The sequence below is a fragment of the Lethenteron reissneri genome, chromosome 38, assembly GCF_015708825.2.
Source record: "Lethenteron reissneri isolate LAM-NWPU_2019-01 chromosome 38, ASM1570882v1, whole genome shotgun sequence".
In the NCBI taxonomy this organism is placed as follows: Eukaryota; Metazoa; Chordata; class Hyperoartia; order Petromyzontiformes; family Petromyzontidae; genus Lethenteron; species Lethenteron reissneri.
Genome location: NC_083816.1, coordinates 1,965,159 through 1,982,705, shown reverse-complemented (window position 1 = coordinate 1,982,705; position 17,547 = coordinate 1,965,159).

Below are 17,547 nucleotides of genomic sequence, written 5' to 3'. Positions count from 1 at the left end.
CAACGCTTTGCATGGGCAGCGGCTTAAAGTGCATTTCCAGAAAGAAAAACTAATCTTGTAGCTTAGTTGGCACAGTGGTTTTGCGGCACGGGTAAAACAAAGAAAATAATCTTCGTCTGTGATAAACTCCGCCGAACAATAATTTACAATAGACTTACAATTTGATAAACTCCGCCGAACAATAATTTGCAATAGACTTACAATTATGGCAATGGTCCTATAAATAGATTGTATTTATTATGTTAGTTTTCAGATGATACAACGTACTTTAAAAAAATTAACCCGTAAAAACAAAGTTTTTCACTATAAATCCTTTATATGCGTGGCATCGGTTTTATTTTATTATTCATTTCTGTTTTTCTTGAGTAAGAGTTACATTTTTATCACATTGGTATTTTAAATTAAATATGAATTTTTTTTTTCCTAAAAAGTGTAACATTTTGGATTTTTTTTTCACGAAAATAAATTGTCACGCACAACGAGTCTGTGTGCAAAATATCAGCTCGATTGGATCACGGGAAGTGGGTTAAAAAACGACCGAAAGATTTGCACGGTCGTAAGCGCGCAAGCAAGCAAGCAAGTGAACTTAATATAAAGGATTAAAAAAATGTGGAGGATTTTCAGATGTAACCTGAAACTGATCTCGTGTTTCAAAATCATCTTCCAGAAGACATCATCTTTCCCTATTTCAAAGCATCGCGCTCATAATCATCTTCCGGCAAATATCCCTACATAGTAATAACCATCAAAGAAATACGGTAACTGCATCGCGCACTTTCAGACGCGTTTCTGTGGCCGTCTGGAATGTTCCTCCTTCCGATATTAGGAAGCCGCTGGAGCTATGCGCTTTTAAATAATCTAGATTGAAAACTAATTTCTTTAGAACTGCTTTTTATGTTTCGTTTGTTGTCCTTCCCCCGCACCTCTGATGCGAAAGAAGTTCAACATACACACATTTTATCTTGCGGAAGACGTGTTTTAATTAAGTTCAGAATAATCTTACAGAAGAAGGAAACGCTCTTCGTTTTGAAACAACCCATGGTCATTATCTTGTAATGACTCTGCATCGTTCTGGGTGATACGTTGCGCGTATTTCCCAGGGTCCACCTCTACATTTCGTTATTTTATATTTTAAACTTTGTCCGGGATGTCGTGTTTTCTATTATAACAAAATCAAAACGACTCCAGGGTTATGGGTGCGTATTATTTTCCAGAGTAAGATGCACACGCGTGACTGGATGCGTGCTTAGGGTGCATCATATGGTGCCATCTGATGGGGATGTCCCATCTGGATAGCTAAATTCATTCTATATTACCTGCAGATTTCTGCTCAGGCGAGTGATTTGGAAGTGGCATGAAAAAGTTAATCCTTTTCAATCTGCGTTTATCTAAGTGGTTGTGCATAGATAAAAGGGTAAATCTGTGTGGATCGACACGGGTTTCACAAACATCTGTTCATGTTAACCCTGACAACTATCAACGAAAAAAATGGAGCATCAATTAAATTTCAAAGTACTCTAACAATTGAGTCAAAAACAATCAACCTAAAAGATATAACGCTGAACTGGCAACGTGTTAGATTGTACGCCAGGCATCTGTCGTTATTTGTGAGAGGTGAACGCGAGTGACGCACTGGGTTTCGTGGTTGTCCACATTTGAAATGAGGGGGAAGGATATGTCTCCAATGTCACAAAAAGGGGCACACGCCACCATCCACACACATTACGAGCACTCGCAAATAATACTCACGGATGACATTTCATGGGTTTAGCCGGCACTGGCAATTGACTGCGTACACACACACACACAAACAACAACTTATTTCGCGTATCGTGTGTCAAGTAAAACCGCCACAAAGTGTATACACTACAGTCCGTAACCATACGGTACATATATATCGGCGTTTTGCGAAATTGCTTTTCTCGATAGGTGGACCCAGCATGCGCGTGTGTCAGAGTGTGCGTCTTAAAGGCGGCCGGGCGTGGTGCTGGCCACCCACCCCCTCGTGTGCCGTGCCGGCCTTCATAGGTGCTACTAGCTAACAGCACTTGCCCCTACAGTCTGTTAAGGCTACACGAGGGGTCTTTGTCGTATAGTGTAGGCAATAGGGGAAGCGGTAGTGTAGTGGTTATTGCGCTGCGCTACGAACCCGGTGACCTGAGTTCGATTCCCACTCACGGCCAACATCAGTGACGATCATCTGAACCGGTCCTGGACCTCCCCTAGGTCGACTCAGCCTCAAATGAGTGTGGTGTGTAAACATAACCTCTAGGGAGACAAAGGCGGCTGGGCGTGGTGTTGGCCACCCACCCCCTTGTGTGCCGTGCCGGCCTTCGTAGATGCTCACTAACAGCACTTGCCCCAACAGTCCGCTAATGCTATACGGGAGATCTTTGTCTTTGTTGTCTTATAATAAATACTGCAATGCACCTAGCATGTGGAAAACGGCGGTTGTTATAGTATATAGCTATTGTAGAGAATAGGTTCTACCATGTAGAAGTGTCATTATCTTAAACTTAATCGCTTAACTAAATGCAATATGTTTAAATTATTTAGAGAGATTTGTAACGAAATAACGATTTCAGCCTTGGCATTGCAGCCAACATTATTTGAAGACCTTCAATCGCGACTCGGACCCTTTGATTACGAACACGCGTCAAGGTGGATCGCCATTCCGTGGACTGATGATGCCACTCGCTGGAGAGCACAACGGGAAACACAAATCGCGTGGAGTTGGTGCGAATCAAGGACACGCGTGCGTGTGTGTGTGTCATTCCATGCTTTGAATGGTCGGCGCAAACCCCACTGTGTGGGTCCCCCGACGCAGTTCAATACCAAACCGAAAGTATCCCATCTGACACCGTGAGGTTGAAGCGCGGGACCCCCCCCCCAAAGCACGGGGCGCGGGGCGGTCGCCCTCAATCGCCGTACCGTAGGGACGGCTCTGCCGTTGTACGAATGCATGTTGAACTTAGTTCGCACCGTACGTTGCCAACCACGCTAATCAGAGATGCGGGGGGAAGGATAACAAACTAAGGGGCCGTCCATAAATGACTTCACGCACCTTACGGGGGGGGGGGTCAGACATTTGTGACGATGTGTGACGAGGGAGGGGGGGTTAAGAAATGTGACGTCACATCAAAATGCGCAACTTTAAATAAATATAGACAACACGTTCTACTTAATTAAATAGACTTTTTAATAAATGCTTTTCTCCTACAACATCACAGTGCAGCGGGACATTAAATACGCACTACGAATGACAATAGTTTAAAGCGATTTGAAGCATGTTTTATTTTCAAATGGAAATATGGTTTGGGGGGGGGGGCAGAGCTTTGTGACGTCATACTTTGAGGGGGGTCTGACATTTTGTGACGCTTGTGTGACGAGGGGGGGGGGGGTCAAAAATCGTCCGAAATCGCGTGACGTCATTTATGGACGGCCCCTAAACACAAAAAGCATGTTTCAATAAATGACTTTTCAAACCAGATTTAAATGTGCATACCTCCAGTGGCTTCCTAATATCGGGAGGAAGAGCGTTCCAGACGGCCGCAGACGCGCATTTGAAAGCGCACGATGCGGTGACCGCCTTTGTTCGATGGCCCAGCCAAAATCCGCTACTGCGAGGATGACCGGAGTTCGCGTGATGGTTTACGCTCCTTGACGAGTTCAGCATGGTGTTGTGGTTCATTTGTGGCAAGCACTTTGTGTGTGCAACGAGTGCGACCTCAAAATGTCTTCGTTCGGCAACAGGAAGCCAATGCAGCTCGGCGAGCACTGCACAGACACGGTCTCGGGTCTTGCAGGTCAACATCGTCGGATCGTACGTGACCAGTCAACACAACAACAACAACCGCCATTCGCCACTAAGTGGCGGTGACGTCACCACGACGCTTGTGCCAGGCCATTTGCACCTTGAGGCCACGTGAAGTGTCGAACGCCCGCTGGCAGGGTCACGGGGCAGACCCAGATGCCACGGCTCGACTGACTGTAGATGACCGAGGTGACCAGTCAAAGCACAGTATGATCGACACTCACTCACACTCACGTGTATTTACTTACTCGATTCACACCCCGTCCACCCCAATTTGTGTGTCCATTGTGCTGTTGGGATCATCACTTCATGGATGTTCCTTGGCCCAGTGCTCTGAGCGACGAGTCACCTGCCCACATTGACACCCAGGTGTGTGCCTGTGGTCATTGGTTCAGCTGCTGCTGCTGCTGTACCACAGGGGCAGGAGAAGCCAGAGAGGGGACAGGAAGACAGCTCTGGTTGCTGCCGCTGGTGGTGCTGTTTCTACTGCGGATGGTGATCGTGACGACGCTAGGCTAGGTATGATGGTGGTGGCGGTGCTGTTGTTGCGAGCTTGGGAGTTCTAAGTACACAGCGAGCCCTGTTGTGGAGTTCTGATGGCGCGAGGAAGACCCATTTTTTACAAACCCTCTGGATTGTCCAAAGGGCTGAACTGCATTCGACTGTAACACCCCCTTCAAGTCAGAATTTGGGGTTACCTGGAAATGCTACTAATATATGTACAGGGCGCTTCAAAAACATGTTAACACTTAGGAGAATTTGCAACAATACCACAAGAAATGTGCCTCCTGGATCTGGAGACCACCTGGAGAAGATTCGAGACAACGTGTTGAAAATGATGGCGAAGAAGTGGAGACTTTGACTTTTTGAAGCTATTAACATACATTTGTTATCTGTTGTTTTTCCGTTAAAAACGATAAGTCCCATGTGAGTGTTAACTTTTTTTTGAAGCACCCTTTATTGCTACGTATACTCCAACTGAAACACTGCTCACACAAAATTAAACTGTGCTTGATAGGAGACGCCTGCTGCGTACTCGTGTAGTGATAGACTCAGAGACACTAGGAGTAGGAGGCACTCTATTTATGACAGCCTTCACAGGGTACAAGGGGTAACTACACTTTCAGTCAGGACAGCTAACAGACTGGCTGACTGACAACGCCGAGAAGGTGAAGACGGTGACGAAGACTCCAGCAGCCCGACGAAATTCCACTCCAAGCAACAGCCCCGAACCTTCGCTCGGGGTCCCCTTTTATCCTCCCGGCGTGGCCTCGCTCCGCCCTCGGCCGTGCCCCCCTTCTAGAACCGGGCTCACCTCACGTGCCCCCTCTATCACCTTTGCCCTACATCCATCTCTCTGGTTTATCACGTGACCTGCTGACAGACAAGGCTGCTGCAACCGCAGATCCCCTTCTCTGCCAGCAACCAGCGCTATGCTCCATAGTGACCCATTCCATGTCACTACACTTGCATTCGTATTTCTAACCTGCGTGCTTTAACTCCACATCCATGTGCTTTACTCAGGTATTATCTCTTTTATTACATCTACTATACTTTATGAAGAAACAAACTCTGCAAGCGGTGAGAATAATCTTCTATTTCTTGGGTTTAATAATCTTCCTTCCATGTCTGCGGATTAAACTGCACTCCCAATTTTGAAAGTGGTATGACATTCCAAATATTTAATTATTTTTTATTGCATGTCCCTTAATGTTGGATATTCATATATGCTAATATGATGAGCCAAGAATGTGTGTGTCCCGCGTGTGACGTCACTCCACATGAGGCCCACCCCCCGCGTGACGTCACTCCACATCAGGCCCACCCCCTCATTAATATTCATGAGTTGGTGGATTTTTAAACTAACGCAGAGGAAGGTCGAGCTGAATTCAATAATTTATTACGCAAAGTCGCTTCAAATATGACGTTTCTTTACAGAAAGTGACGGTAAAAAATAAATCTACGCAGGACAGTGCTACATCTGTACGTGACGTCACTGCAAGAGAGCCCCCCCCCCCCCCATTCATTAATATTCATGCCCGCGTGGAAATGTAGACTCACGCACAAGGTCACGCACTCCACATTAGAGGCCGCCCAAAATTCGGATTCGGTTTCGGCGCCGAAAGTTGGCAAATAGCCACTTTCGGCATACTTTCGGTTTCGGCCGAAAGTACATTTTTAACTTTCGGTCTGCTTTCGGTTTTGGCCGAAACTGATATTGACTTTCGGTCATCAACCGAAGATCTATTTTTAGAATATAACACTCGTGCTAAGTCTATCAGCCGGTCAGTCGGCACTAGGCAATCCTGTGCGATAGGCTGCAAACACACACACGTCAGCAGCACCAGCAGCAGCTTGCGAGCGAGGTTACAGCCGCAACCATGGTCTGGGGCCGGTGACGATCATTTGAACCAGTCCTGGGCCTCCCCTAGGTCGACTCAGCCTCTAACGAGTAAGTGGTGTGGTATGTCAACATCGCCACTGGGGAGACAAAGGCGGCCGGCCGTGGTGAATCTAAGTCCCAGGCGAAGCCGGTAGTAAAGCTAGTATTTCATAAATCTTGTGTTCAGTAACTTCGGTTATATACCTTTCTGTTTCGATTTCGGCCGAAAGTGAAGTTAAACTTTCGGCTTCGGTTTCGGCCAAAAGTAAAAATTTTGGTTTCGGCCGAAATTAAATTTTTACTTAGTACATTTTTTACTTTCGGCCTGGTTTTGGTTTCGGCCGAAACCAGAAATTCAGTTTCGGTCGGCCTCTACTCTACATGCCGCACCCCTCCCCTCATTAATAATCATGAGCGGGTGACGTCACTCCACATGGGGCAACCCCCCTCATTAATAATCATGAGCGGGTGACGTCACTCCACATGCCGCACCCCTCCACAATACCCATTGCCGGGTGACGTCACTCCACCTGGGGCAACCCCCCTCATTAATAATCATGAGCTGAACTATTTTTCTATTGAATATTTCAGATATACTGAAATATACACCCGTCCTTGGACGGGCAAAAAAGCTAGTTAAATATTAACGTAATTAAACATTCGTAATTCTAGATTTGAAGCTTTCATGACTGCAAGGATTCATACCATTTGGTTTTTTCGGTAAAGTCACGTAGGTGAAAAATAAAATAAATTAAAACACTAAATCACGACGTTTCGGGCGCAACACAAGCGTCCTTCTTCATGTGGGAACAACGTAGCGAAAGCACAACCGCTTAAGTGTGTCTAAGAGATGGCTGTGACGAGGAATTATATAGTCGCGGGGGAGTGGAGGGAGGGGAGGGGCCATGGTGAGTGTGTGGGCGGGACGATTGGGTTGCGCCCGAAACGTCGTGATTTAATTTAGTTGTTTTCATTTACCTACGTGACTTTACCGAAAAAACCAAAGAGTATAAACATTCGTCCATATCCACCAATTAATTATTGTATGTATGCCGCACATCCCTCCGTAACTGTGGAGGCTCTCCCACAGCAAGTCTGCCTTTTAGAGATTTTACTGCAATTATTTTTAATACCGCAGTGTCTCCTGTAAAAAAGTGACTTTTTCAAGAAGACGAACATTACTTCCAAAGAATCTCATTGGGTTCCGTTACCAAAGCCAAATATATATCTAAAGTTTAAGAAACACACCTTAATATTTGGACACTAAATGTAATGTTTAGAACTTGCCATACCATGCAGGTGCCTTGCAAAATTGTGTCAGTGTAACGTATGCAGTTAAATAGAAACCCGTTTAATATTTGCATCAGACATCGGCCACAATAAAAACAAATCAATGTGCAGGCCAGGAATACGATGTGTAACATTCGCTTGTGTACTTTTTTCTTTTTAAGCAATCATATCGACAAGGCCACGTGAATGAAACCTCTGCCGGCTGTCGTAGCAACTCAACTATCAAAAGTTCCCCCCCACCCCACCTCAAAGTGTAAAATCAACGTGCCCTATGGCTGAGAATAGGGCCCACGCACAATCCACCCCACTGCCGCCGGCAAGCTCGCGTGGCGGGCAACACGCAAGGGCCCTGTGATCAATGGCAGTGCACCGTTTAAGTCTTTGGGCACAAATTCCGTTTTTAGCGAAACAGCCTCTGGCTCTGCAAATGAGTCGCACGCGGTGTCAGCCTCACATCGCGGGCTTCGTTTCCCAGTTGGCACCGATAACGATGGCACTGTTAGGAATGTGGTAAATTGCTAATAATTGCCGTCAAAATACTCTCTCGTGTTCACAAAGGCAGCTGCTGCAACGTGCGCGCATGAACGGAATGGTATTGCATGACAAAACGTGCGTGGGTCCTCAGCATTAGGTATTGAATCCGCGCAGGCGCATTTACCTAATTTAAATTGTTGGCATAAATCTCAGAATTAAGTCGTTACCACACAGTGCAAAAACAACCAGTGTACAGTCACAACTGCATGCCCTGGTGAAACTAGCAGGGTTCTTTCTGAAAAAAATGCTGATGAACATTAATGTTCTCTCCAACTTTAATAGCAGGAGACTTTCAATCACAACGTGAAATAAGTCATTGTTAAATCCTTTATATTAAGTTCACTTGCGTGCTCGCTTGCTTGCTTACGACCATGCAAATCTTTCGGTCGTTTTTTAACCCACTTCCCGTGATCCAATCAAGCTGACATTTTGCACACAGACTCATTGTGCGTGACAATTAATTTTCGTGAATTTTTTTTTCCAAAATGTTACACTGTTTAGGGAAAATATATATATATTTAATTACCAATTGCTTAATGGTGGCAGACAATCATCTGACCCATAGGTGGCAGCCATCTCAAGCCAAAGGACGAGAGGACTCTAGCCGCCCGTTTCATGATGACGCAAATGTTGACTAACCACATGGCATGAAATCCCTGCCCCCACGCTGTACAGTGGAGACTATTTATAGAGCAGTTAAATTGAAGCCGCCAGGTTCTTGAAAGTGGTAAAACGGGTCAACGCTAGTGCCCTCGGGAATATACGGGGCATGTCAAGAGGTGATCTTTCATTTTTAAATCCTTTATATTAACTTCACTTGCTTGCTTGCTTACTCAAGAAAAACAGAAATGAATAATAAAATGAAACCGATGCCACGCATATAAAGGATTTATAGTGAAAAACTTTGTTTTTACGGGTTAATTTTTAAATCCTTTATATTAAGTTCACTTGCTTGCTTGCTGGCGCTTACGACCGTGCAAACCTTTCGGTCGTTTTTTAACCCACTTCCCGTGATCCAATCGAGCTGACATTTTGCACACAGACTCGTTGTGCGTGACAATTTATTTTCGTGAAAATTTTTTTCCATAACTTTACACTTTTTAGGAATTTTTTTTTTATTTTAATTACCAATTGCTTAATGGTGGCAGACAATCATCTGACCCATAGGTGGCAGCCATCTCAAGCCAGAGGACGAGAGGACTCTAGCCGCCACGGATATAAAGGATTTATAGTGAAAATTTTGTTTTTAGGGGTTAATTTTTTACCGACTGATGAAATCGGTTCGGGCGCAGGTGCTGAGTGTATTATTTCATCGCTGGTCCGTGAGAGATGACGGTAGCTTGGAGAGGCCTTCATCCAGCAGTGGATCGACCATGGCTGAGGATCTATCTTGGGAGCACCCAGCCAGGGGTGGTGTTGTAAATGTAACAGCAGCAACTCAATCATCAGACTTTTATTCATATCGGACTATCAGCATCGTGCCCTAAGATGAAGAAATATGCTCTCGCAACTCTCCCACAACAGCACGATTCCCTAATGCTACGGAATATTCTGCAGCAGGTGAACTCGAACGGCCGTATTTGTCCAGCAGTCACCACAATATCGCTCTTATCCACACTGCATTAACAAAAATATAGCCTGCAAATAATGCCCATTGTATAGTAATACATCTGAAATGTTGTAAGTCTCAGAGCTGATACATGGCAAATTTCAAATGTGGGTTTTAAATACTGAAAAGATCTTCCGACGGGATGTTATCACGTATTTATTATATTTTACTACGTTGTGTGTTTGTAGGATGCATGGCAAATTAATGGGAAAAGAGAGAGAACGCCCAGACCACATGGATGGCCATCGTGCCCACGTGCGGGGGTTTGCTAAATTCCGTACAATAAGTAAGTTAATACCTTTTATAATTACTAATGCACACACGCAAAGCAGTGCTGCTTGGTAACCCCATGTGATGTTAACTCGGTGGTGAGACGTTAACTACCTCGCCTAATATATAGGAGGGCGTGGGTTTGATCCAGACCTTGATGCATGTATATTTGGAGTCTGCATGTTCTCCCCATATTCGCGTCGATTCTTCACCGGGTCTTCCGGTCTTTTTCCTCCACATTTAGAATCAACGTGCGTTCAGAGGGTATTTGGCTGCTATACATTTCCACACGATAAGCCTCTTCGTTGAGCTAACATTTGTGGTCTGGTCGCTTCTGAAAAATAGCTACATAGCTCAGTGGGCCTTACATGGTAAACATTTACAAAATATTTAGTTTTGAGTATTAAAATTTCCGGCCACTGTGTCAATGTTCTCGCATACCCCTCGAGAGAGGTCATGCATACCAAGAAAGACACGTGTCCCGGTTCGGGAACCACTCGTCAATGGCCACGCATTGCATGCTACAGATGATGGTGCACACGCCGATTCCGGCGATGCACGCCGCTGCTTGTGTTGGAGTCAATGGAGTTTTGCTTCCAATGCAGAGGAATGCGTGGGCTACTTTGAAATCTATGGTAAAAGTTGATTGATTGGAAAATGTATTTGCTGGTTGCTATTATCCAGATATACGCATGTAAACTAAATTAAAATTAAATCTTTTATTTTACCAGGTAATGAGCACTAAGCTATACAGCTCAACTAAGTGGCTTATCACGTGGAAATGTTTAGCAACCAAATACTCTAAATTCACGTTTCTAAATGTGGAGGGGAAACCCGGAGGACCTGGAGAAGAATCCACGCAAAATATGTGGAGAACATGCAAACTCCAAATATGCATGCATCAGGGTCGGGATCAAACCCACGACCTCCTGTATACCAAACGAAGTAATTAACATCTCGCGAATGACTTTGTCTCCTTTGACTTTATGTAACAATGATCTTTTATTTATTCCATTATATTTATTTAACTGTCACTTGGCCTGGGGGTAAATGCTTTGATGCGAGATGTGCATTAAGGAATGGAATGTGTAGTTGTTATTGCTATAATAAATTATTACAGAGCAAAGCCCCGCAGGTTCTATTTTAAAGATATGCTTACTACTGCTCCACTAAAGATCAGAGATTCAAGGAAATAATGTGAAGGGAGTTTCTGTAATTATGCCTCATAGCCCCTCCTGTGCCATGAAGCAAACAATAAAATAATAATTATAAAGAATATGATTTGTTTTGTTTCCCCATACAAATATTTTATGCTGGTTTAAAAATAATACTCTGGAATACACCTCATCCTCAACATATCCTTTGTAAGCTTATGGATATGACGCGAATTAAACATTTTCCTTCATCATTGGCATCATATATTATTTAGGCTTTGGAAGAAACCTCATCACATTAGCCTCTTCTGGTCATGAGAAACCCCTCAAAAGTAACAACATATCTTGCGTACATACCAGCTAGGGTTGCCACGATATGGCAATGCTACGGTATATCGTACGATTTAGAATGCATACTTCTATCGTCTATTTTGAAAAAGATCATAGTGATTTTATATGCTTTAAAAAAAAAATTGAAATATTTATGAAACAACAACCTTAAAAAATGTGAGTTGTAAACATATGATAATAATCGGTATTTTAGATCAAATCATGTTTTTTGTTAAACGTTTCCCGAAGTATTTAACGGCATGGTATTGCCTGTGTATGATGTAATCATTGTTTTAGGTTGTTGCATTTCAGTGTAACTGGCAGAGTGTGCGTTTAACTTAGACAGATTGTAATGATGACAAAGACTCATGTCTGGCTCAAATTTAATGCACTGCATTTGAAGCCCTTTCATCTTTTTTTACTCGTACTCAAAGGACAGAAAAGCACAAAAAAAAACAATAAAAATGTGAAGTTACTGTATGGAAAACTGGCATTGCGATAATCGCACTGCCCGACATTAACCTCGTATCAAGTTACAAAAAAATCGCAGTAACGCGAGCATCAGCAGCATGTGTCATTGTTTAGTCAAGCTGAGCTGAGATTTGATGCATACATGTTTGAAATAAAGCTGCAGGTCATTTTAATTCGCCCAACATCTTTGTGTCCGAAGTCTCATTTAAGCGCCACGAAGGTGGAGATGGTCACTGGAACAGGAACAACTGTGCTTGTTTTAAATCTCAAATGTCATGGTGCGAAAGAAGTTCAACATGCAGGGACTCCTCTACTTACAAACATTCGACTTACAACCTTTCAGAGATACGAACAAACCTGTCCGTATGTCCAGTTGCCTGTTCGGACCGAGATTCGTAAGTTCAACCACCGCGCAATATTTGGCAGTGGTGGCATCTACATCTGCAGACCATGAATAACCAGTGGCATCTACATCTACAGGGCATTATACAACTTTTAAAGCCATTCCCCGTGTTTAGTTTACATGCTGTACGACATGTTTTCAATCGACAGGAGTAAAGTTGTGAGCAAATCGACTTACGAACAGACCTCTGGAACATAACTCGTTGGTAAGTAGAGGAGTCCCTGTACGTACATACATAGAGTGAAGCACATGTTGCCCGAAAGTGAATGGAGCATCGGGGATAGGCTGGTGGGGGGGAGTGGATGGAGGGGTCCAAGCCACCCACCCCCATCCTCGCTGAAGGATCACCCCCCCCCCCCATACCCCTGTCTGTAGTCCACAGTCAATAAATGTTTGAAACAATATTTAACCCCAACGGAGGTTTTCTTTTAAAGTTCACCATTTGGGCCAACAGCCATAACTGGGCACAGCCGTTCCTCACACACAGAACCCCTGCCAAGCCGCACCCTTGCCCCCCCCGCCCGCCATGCCCCCGCCCCCCGCCATGCCCCCCCCCCCCAGTTGCCAGAACATTGCTCCCAGGACAGAAACTCCCTTCACTCCGCTGTACGGATATGGAGCTGCCTCCCTGAACACATTGTCGACCAAATCACCGATTCTGGTCTTCGGGCCTTCAAATGCCGAGCACATGGACATCTCCTAAACCTCACCGCACGCCTTGTAACGGACTGCGTCTTTGAGCCGCAGTGAACCAATGATCACGCCAAAGAGATGTACTGATGTCTGATATTGCTGTTGTTCACAATTGCACCCCATCAAAAAAACGCGACGGTGAGCTGCACCAGCACCGGTCGCATCGTTGCTCCTCCTGTTCAGCATTCCACGTTTGTTTTCGAGTTTGTATAACGTCGATAGTTTGTAAAGCATTTTTGAAAATGAATTTCTTTTTTTAACTGCATTAACCATCACGCAAACTCCGGTCATCTTCACAGCAGCGGCTTTTGGTTAACCATTGAACAAAGACGGTCAACCGCACCGCGCGGCCCTTTCAGATGCGCTTCTGTGGCCGTCTGGAATGTTCTTCCTTCTGATATTAGGAAGCCACTGGAGCTGTGCACTTTTAAATCATTTAAATTGAAAACTAATTTCTCGACAACTGCCTTTTGTGTTAAGTGTGTTGTCCTTGCCCTGCACCCCCGATTAGCACGGTTGTAAACGTACGGTGCGAATGAAGTTCAACACACATACACATACGACAGTGTTGTGCTCTGTTAGAATGCCTCCCCCACCCCCCTCTAAAACAAGGTCGCACGTTAGAGGCTTGTGAAAATCACAACAAGAAGGATGTTTACCCAGTGTATGACACATCCATCATTAGCCTTTAATCACGTCAGTTCCTCCGTGTGAAGGCTGGCACGCATCTTGCAAATGCATAAATTACAACGAAACAGCAATTACCACCGATGATAATTTACACCACCCTGCACAGGTATAGCTGCCAATTAGGGGAGTGCACATTTTGATTTAAAGGAATCTTTTTTGTGTGCTACATTCATTATCACCGGCATAACACTGAGACTTGCATAAGAGGAGAAGGATTAGAGAACATGCGACGAGACGAACAACGGATTTGCAGCTAAAGGTGTGAACAGACCCGGGAAGAGTTCCAGCGTGGAGATGGCGCGATACAAATACATTCGCGTGCAGGAGCGAGATGCACCGTTGCATCCTTAGACCACGAGAGATGGTGATGGCTTAATTAGGCCTTCATCCAGCATCGGATAACTCATGATTTAAGACGATGAGTCAAAATGGGTTGACACAAAAGTGGGATTCCAGCAGTTAGTCGGAAGCGTTGTCGAGATTCCATGGAACCCGGTCATTGGCCGTGATGACCTCTTTGAGAAGGCCTTGAATTCAGATGATGCAGAGGATGTTGCAACAACAAAAACATCCAGAGAATGTGGCTCTGCAGTACAGCGAGTGGCTCGCAATCGGAAGGTTGCTGGGGGTTGACAGCATAGCATCCCTCTGGGGTCAATAAAAATGAATACCACTTTGTGGCAAAGTCAACAGTCGTTGTGCTGCACGGCAGGCTCACCCACTCCACAGGAAAGTGGAGTTCTCCACTCCCGGCTCGGGGCTGTACAGCGGCAGATGAGCACTGGCCTCAGTGAAAAACTTTGACGGGTAAACAAATTGTCAATGGTGATTTCAACACAACATCGTGAACATATGCTTCCAGCTTGCAATGCGCAGTAATTAGTATGTGCCGTAAAGCTCTCGAGTCATTTACAATGCGGCAAGCAAGCCGTGATTTACGTGCACCACGATCCTATATGCCCGTTACCGTCTCTGTTGTCTAAATTGGAAATTTATGTTGCTTACCGATGCGGTGGTTATATCATCAACAAAGTGCAGTGCATCTGGACCACCTTCCAGCCGGCGTGCCGTATTTCCACACCATCCGATCAACACATTGATGAAATTACTGTTGTTCAATTTGCAGGCACATTGATACGTCTTGCAAATTAACTGCTTCTTCTCGCCTTTCTAATTTCAGGGATTGGGTAATTGTACCAATGAAAAAACTTAAGGATTGTAGAAATTGTCAATTCAAATTCAGTTTTTTGTCCATGAGTAAATGTGCGCTCGTAGATACAAACCAATAAACAGTCAAAGATTCACAAAGCTCCGTGTGTAATAGCGTGGGGAATTTGCTCCATTTCTGCCAGCATAACTGGTTATATTCATATACAAGTGGAAGGCCTCCCCTTGTGTAAAGCCATGAAGTGCATCGACTGTTTATAAACAAACAGGTGGGGTCTTATTCAATCAGAACAATGCTAGCTCGTCTGACTGGTGGGAGAGGGCATTCATTACCCAGGGTTCGCCTGGGTAATTGGCCCAGCGGCTGCTGTTGCTGTACACGGGGGCAGGGAGGGGGGAGGAAAACAGCTGTGGCTGGGTACTGCTGCGGATGGTGATCATCACGACGACGACGATGATGATGATGCGAGCCTGAGAGCGATGCACGTCGTCACATCTACCCCTCTATTTAAGGAACGAAACGGGAGGATTTCTCCACAAATCTGGCTGTCCGCCTGATGGTGCTAGTTGTAATTACCGGCGAAACGTCCGACTTAGATTTAAATTTTGTGGATTTGCTCTCCAACACACCGGTGTGCTGTACCAGGAACGAATTGGCACGTTCTGTTTACCTGACAACCTTACTAATTGGCTATGTCGGGTGGTGACGGGTTTAACGACATATTTATATGTATGCGATCTAACAAAAAAAAAACCTCTATTATAGAGCTATACACGTTGAAATTCAAACTGCATATCGAACGAATTTTGGGAAGAAATAGGCTAGCCTCATATATGTTCTATCGCACCAACAGAACTCGTATGAAGCAAGGGGCGCCACGGTGTTGAGACGTTAACTACCTTGCCTGGTGTGCAGGAGGTCGCAGGTTCAATCCCGACCCTGACGCCTGCTGCTGTATATTTGGAGTTTGCATGTTCTCCCCGTGATCGCGTGGATTTCTATCCGGGTCCTCCGGTGTTTCCCTCCAAATTGAGAATAAACATACGTTCTGAGATGTATTTGGCTCCGATACATTTGCACGAAATAAGCCACTTCGTTGAGCTATCATTTGTGATAACCAGATCGCTTCTAAAAAAGAGCTAGTTCGCTCAGTGGGCCTTACTTGGTAGAATAAAAAGTAGTTTAATTTTAGGTTAGAAATATGTAGTTAAGGAGTGCTCAACGAACCCTCGAGTTCAACATGATAAGACTGGCCCTTTTATAACGTACTTTAAACTCTAGGCTTTGATTGTGCTGTGGTCCATTTATTGGTTTACTGCCCACATATATGTGTACTCGTATTTCACTTCGTCTGGCGAATAATTACAATGAATGCGCTACATCAAGTACTAATCTTAATCAAATGTAATTCCTGATTTGTTGACCTTTTCAGCATTTTAAATACCGCCACAATGAAGCTGAAATTATATGCAAAGTTAATGTTTAAAATGTTCTACTTCAAAATAACTTTTCTAAAGATGATCTATAATTCACAAGGTTAAAGGAATATTTGTTCATACTATGTCATTCTGTGCGATGGAATTCGATGTAAAGTTTATATTTCACGTGGTCTTTTTTCATGCAGATCGTTATTGCTGGTGATTATCATATTTTCTTTGTCCAAAAAAAACCACTGAGACGTGGAACTGAACCCAAATTCCCATCTCGGGTTTCCACGCTTGGTTGAGAAGTCGGGATTGTGGTCTGGGATGTGTAAACAGAATGGACTAATTTATTTGTTGAGAACTTTTTTTCGTTGTTTGTGTTTTTTGTTTTGGTGCCATTTTTTTGTTCATTTAAGATTTTTCTTGGTAGCAGTAGAGGTTTCGCTCGCTTGGTGTGTATGTGTCTGTTGGGCTTCTGTTACGCAATGCGTAGCCAACCGCATATATGGGATTTGGTCCTTAGATATAATTAACTTACAGCGTTGTGGGATGCTGTTGACATGATTGACGCGATATAAAATGAAAGGATTATTATTTATAAACGTGTCGGTGTATTTAAAACGAAAAACCAAAAGTTAAGATGAAAAACTTGTCTTTCTAAACATGTAAAACTGTCAAAATAAACTAATGTAAACTCTTGCTCATCATGTCCACGATGGTGGAATGGTCGAGTCCAATGCGACCGCTACGAAACTGAAAGGGTTGGGGTGCAGACAATTCTTCCTAGATCAGGGAACTCTGTTGCTCCATGTTGTACAACAATGCACACTGGAGGACCCTTAATCTCCAGTACCCCCACAAAGCCCTGGGCATACGTCACACATCATTTATATACCCCCCCCCCCCTCACTCCCTCTGGAACCTTCCAAAAAGGTTCCGCAAATCTCCCACTCCTCCTTTCCACAAATCCTGTCCCTTGGCATCCTCCGCCTCCCACTCTCTCCCCCCCCCCCCCCCCCCCCCATTGATCTTTCTCTCCATGAAGCTCAGATGACTCGTTTGTTCCATGCTTGCACAGCAACACACCTGGAGACCCTTAATCTCCACGCAGTACCCCCAAAAAGCCCTGAGGGTACGTCACCACCCCATTTATAAAACCTCCTTCTCGCTCCCTCTGGAATTTTCCAGAAGGTTCCTCAAATCTCCTCCTACTTTCCCCTCTCACTCTTTTCCCTCTCTCCCTAAATCTCTCTTCCAAGTCCTCGACCAATCCCGTGCTTTGCCACTGTCTCGCCCGGCCATGCACTGGGCGTC